Source organism: Elephantulus edwardii, unplaced genomic scaffold, assembly GCF_000299155.1.
Source record: "Elephantulus edwardii isolate Elephantulus edwardi_28Jun2011 unplaced genomic scaffold, EleEdw1.0 scaffold00314, whole genome shotgun sequence".
In the NCBI taxonomy this organism is placed as follows: Eukaryota; Metazoa; Chordata; class Mammalia; order Macroscelidea; family Macroscelididae; genus Elephantulus; species Elephantulus edwardii.
Window position 1 is genome coordinate 649,225 of NW_006400064.1, and position 5,494 is coordinate 654,718.

General features: G+C 40.2%; 1 pseudogene; it reads right to left on the reverse strand.

Moving 5' to 3' along the window:
• Positions 1 to 1,055: 1,055 nt before the first annotated feature.
• Positions 1,056 to 1,717, reverse strand: LOC102850563 (annotated as a pseudogene).
• Between the last annotated feature and the right edge of the window lie 3,777 nt (positions 1,718 to 5,494).

Here is a 5,494-nt window from a genome sequence, read left to right on the forward strand (position 1 = left end):
CCTTGGCCAGTTCCAAAGTTCAGAGGTGGGGGGGTGGCGCGAGCCAGGTGGGGGGGAGCAATGCGATACCTGAAGATGGGGGTCCTGGGTCAGAGCTGCAGGGGTGTGTCTCTCATTAAGATTCTTTAAGCACTATTTCTTGGCCTTGATTGCCTTCTTTCATCCATTTTGCAATTCTTTTTTTCCTGTCTGTATCATGACCTGTAGCTTTCTTCATGAATTATGTCCTTGATGTCATCCCACAACTTTTCTTCAGTTCAATATATCAATTTTTTAAAAAAATATTCTTTGGAAAGTTTTTAAATTCCATTTTATTAAACTCAAGGTTGTGTTTTTACTCTTGTGGAGTTGTTTTCATTTTCATCAGCTTCAACTTGAACTTGCACATGGCCGGGTTTTGACTACTTATTTAACCACTAAGCTTCTCCATCTGCTCTTTCCACAGATGTAGTCTCAATCTTACTCCTGTGTGGTCTATCTGGTGGAGTTCATGTGTGTAGGTGCTGTTTATGATTTTTTAAATTTTATTTTATTATTTTGTGTGTGTGTGTACCGTCAAATCGGATCTGACTGGTACAGGAGGAGATTGCCCCTCCTTTTCCAGCAGAGCATCTGGTGGATTCGTACCGCTTACCTCTGAGATTGCCGTGCAGCTTCTTGCCACTAGGCCACCAGATCTCCCGCTGTTTATGATTTTTTTTTTTTATATTTGAAATACAACTTTATTCTGGTTCTAAACGAAAAGAATGGGAATGACAGTAATAAACAAGATTTTACCACGGAATATTGTGATTTGACTGTAGCAGTCCTGTATTTGAAACTCAAGAAGGAAGCTGCCTTCCAAAACAGCTAAATATGCAGGTCCAAAAAATGAAGGGTTTTTTTTAACTGTCACACTCACTCCGAAGCCCATTCATCTCTCCTTCAGCATCCCAAAGATTAGCACATGTTCTGCTTAGCTAGATAATAAAGTGGCAAACACGCGGCACCACTGACATCACAGGACAGTTGCCTATAAAACTAGACTTCTGACGCTGGGCTCCAGCTTCGTTCTCTCACAGATCGTCATCCTCGTCCGGGAGAGCAGTTGTCTGCGCAACCTCTAAATCGTGCTCATATTGTGCTGCCAAAGCTGGGTCCATGACAACTTCTGGTGGGGCAAGAGCAGGCATGGCAACAAACTCCAAGTTAGGGTCTCCAATTAGTTTTCTAGCAAGCCAAAGGAAAGGCTTTTCAAAGTTGTAGTTACTTTTGGCAGAAATATCGTAGTACTGAAGATTCTTTTTTCGGTGGAAAACGATGGATTTTGCCTTAACTTTCCTGTCCTTAATGTCCACTTTATTGCCACACAACACAATGGATGTTTTCACATACTCGAACCAGATCTCTATGCCAGTTAGGCACGTTCTTGTAGGTAACTCTCGATGTTACATCAAACATTATAATGGCACACTGGGCTTGGATATAATAGCCATCCCTCAGTCCCCCAAATTTTTCTTGGCCAGCTGTATCCCACACATTGAATTTAATCGGTCCTCTGTTGGTGTGGAACACGAGAGGATGGACCTCCACACCCAACCTCCACACCCAAGGTGGCTACATACTTCTTCTCGAATTCACCAGTCAGGTGACGTTTCACGAACGTCGTTTTGCCAGTACCACCATCACCCACCAACACGAGTTTGAACTGAACTTGGGGTTCTCCTTGGGCGGCCATCGTGATGGTTCTTCCAGAAGCGTCTCTGGGCCCCATCTGACTGAGGGATGGAAAGATGGCAGAAGCGCAATTCAAATGCCCGGAGACGCAGCCGACGGCGCGCGCGCCTGTTTATGATTTTTAAGAAGGTGTTTGTTACGAAGAAATAGCAGACTGCAAAATCTGTCCATTTGATCTCCAACCTCATTTCTGTTACCAAGGCCATATTTTTCCAACTATTATTCTTCCTCCTTGTTTCTAACTTTTATGTTTGGTCGTCAATTATTAATGCATTGTGATTTAATGTTTGATCAATTTCAAACTGCAAGAGTTGGTTGTAATTGTTATTGTTAGGTGCTGTTGAGTATGGCTCATAGCAACCCTATCAACAACAGCTTGAGCTCTGTCCTATCCTGTGCCCTCCTCACAATCTCTGACACATGCAAGCCCATTACTGCAGTCACTATTCAATCTACCTGACTGAGGGTCTTCCTCTCCTTCACTGTCCCTCCACCTTTCCAAGCACCATGTCCCTCTCCAAGGAATAGCCTTTCCTGGCAACATGCCCAAAATATGTGAAACGATACTTTTACCTCCAAGAAGCACACTGGCTGCACCTTCTCCAAGATACATTTCTTTTGGCAGTCCATGGGATATTCAGTACTCTTCTCCAACACCCTAGTTCAGAGGTATCAATTCTTCTGTCATCATTATTTATTATGCAGCTCTCAGATTGAAAAGCAAGTGATTGAAATTATCTTGATCTGAATCAGGTGCACCTTACTCCTCAAACTGATGCCATGCATAGTAATTTGGAGAGGTCCCTGACAGCAGATTTTCCCAGTGCAATAACGTCTCCTGATCACCTGGCTGCTGGTACCAAATGTATTAATGCTGGATCAAAGTAAGAGGAAATTGCTGTAGTTTCAGTTTTTTCTTCATCTATGTGATATTGCCTATAGATAAAGTGGGGAGAATTTTTGTTTTGTTAACTTTCAAAGGCAATCCACATTGAAGGCTGCAGTGTATAACTTAAAGCAAGAACTTCAAGTCTACCTCACTTGACAGAAGCATGATTGTGTCTGAAGGTTATTGATGAGTCTTCCTCCAGTCCTAGAACACTACATGTTTTTAAATTAAGAAAGGTGTGCATCAAGATTGTATCCTTTCAATGGTACAACCACTATGGAAAGCAGTATGGCGCTTTTTCAAAATGTTGGAAATAGAAATACCATTTGACCCAGCAATTCCACTACTGCGAATATACCCTAAAGAAACCAGAACTGCCACCCAAGCAGATACATGCACACCCATGTTTATTGTGGCTTTGTTCACAATAGCAAAGAGTTGGAAACAACACAAGTGCCTATCAACAAACAAGTGGATAGAGAAGCTGTGGTATATTCACGCAATTTAATATTACGCCACACTGAAAAACAAAGAACTCATGAACTATTATACAAAACGGGTTACCCTGGAGGACATTATGCTGAGTGAAATATCTCAGTCACAAAAAGACAAATACTGCATAGACCACTGTTATAAAATAGGACTGACATGGGGGTTGGTTGAAACTAAGAAAAGAGGGAATAAATAAGGTACACAGCATTGAAACAGATGAGGGAGAAAACTGTATAAAAGGAATATATAATTAGGTAGTATTGGCATGACCAGAGCCCAGAATAAGAGCTTCATAGTGAAGTGGTCTTGGCAGGAGGGGCCTGTATGTATATAAAATAACTTTTTTCCCTAAGAAAAAAATGAACTGGGGGGGCGGGGGACAGGGAGGAAAATGTGCAACAGTCAATGAATGGAAATCCAAGTTCTTTATAAACTTTCATTAAAATCTAAAAAAAAGCTTGTATCCTTTCTTCACACCTATTCAATCTGTATGCTGAGCAAAAGTTGAAATCCTCAATCAATCTTTGACTTTATTGGTTGGTTTGTATATTTGAATAATAGTTGTATTATCAGGTCTTCCTTATTTGTGTATACATAGTATCCTATCATTCATTTAACTTCAGGATAGATCTTAAAGTGATCTTTTTTAGGATGATTATGACACCAGTCCTCTTCAGTTTGTTATACCTTCCATAATAGATCATGTGACTATCTAATTCAGAATGCCCAGTACCAGTCCATCTCAAGTTACTAATGCCAAGGATGTAATTTTGACAACTTCCAATTTTCTTAGATTCATACTTTGTATGTTCCATGTTCTAATTATTAATGAGTATTCACTGCTATTTCTCCTCATGTTGAGTCTTGCTACACAAGCAAATGAAGGTCCTTCTTTGGGTAATACCTTACTCTGTTATTACAGTGACTCTACTTTGACGCGGCAGCTTTTCCGCAGTCATATTTGGAGTGTCTTCCAACCAGAGTGGCTTATCTTCTCACACGATAACACTGTTCTTCTTTGTTCTTCATTGGCTTTTTGAAGATCTCTTCTTTCAGAAGTGAATGACCAAACCTATTTCTCTAGTTTGTCTTTGTCTAGAACTTCTTCTAAAACCTGTCTACCGTGGGTGACTCTGCTGTTATTTGAAATATGGGTGGCATAGATTCCTGTATCACAGCATTATGCAGGTCGCCACCCTAGAGCAAACTGACAAACAAATAGAAGTAAGGCATTTTAACCATGGAGTTTTCAGATCTTTAAAGAAAAAGAAATGCTCAAGAAGCTTTTTTTCAGGTGACAAGAACAGAAGCCTTTTTAAAGGATCAAGCTCTCTCTTGACCTTATCCTTTTCATAGAAATTTACTTGGCCACTGATAATTTCTTCCAAGGTAATCAATTAATTTAATTGAACTGTGTCTTTTCATATTTTTCTTCTTCATCCTACAGCTGTATCTTTAAAAGGCTTTGCTTGAGAATGTACATTCTATGTCTATTGCTGTCAGTATCCCATTGTAAAACTGAACAAGTCCTTCCCTTACCCCAATCTCATTTTCCCTGTCCAGGGAATAAAGACATTCAAACCTCCTCTAAAGATCTCTAAGATCTTATCCCCAACTTATGGCCAACTGACTGTAAGAGATCCATATTTATTCCCATTCCAAAAAAAAAGTGATCTAACAATGTGGAAATTCTCAAACAACATCACTAATATAGCTCACAAGTAAAATCCTCCTGAAGATCATCCAAAAACAACTGGAACAGCACTCCGACAGAGAACTACCAGAAATACAAGCTGAGTTTGGAAGAGCTATGGCACTAGGGATATACAATGTCATTAGAGACATTACCAATGTCAGATGGATCTTGGTCAAAAGCAGAGAGTACCAGAGGAATGTCTTACCTGTGTTTCATTGACTATGTAAAGGCTTTTGACTGTGTGGATCACAACAAATTGTGGCTGACTCTAAGAATGGGAATCCCAGAACATTTTCTTTTGCTCATGCAAAACCTATTTTTGGCCCAGAAGGCAGTTGTCAGAACAGAGAAAGGAAACACTGTATGGTTCGAAATCAGGAAAGGAGTGTGTCAGGAATGTGTCCTGTCTCATATCTTTTCAATCTATATGTGGAATAGATCATTTGAAAGGCTGGACTTTGTGAGGATGAATGTGGCATCAGGATTGGAGGAAGACTTCTCAACAACTTGTGTTATGTAGATGACACAAACTTGTTTACTGAAACTGAGGAGAGCCTGAAGCATTTGCTGCAGAAGGTCAAGGATTGTAGTCTTCACTATGCATTGAAGCTCAACATCAAGAAGACAAAGATTCTCACCACTGAGCCAATTTCCAGCCCTGTGATAGATAGAGAAGAGATTGAAATGGTTAACAATATCAG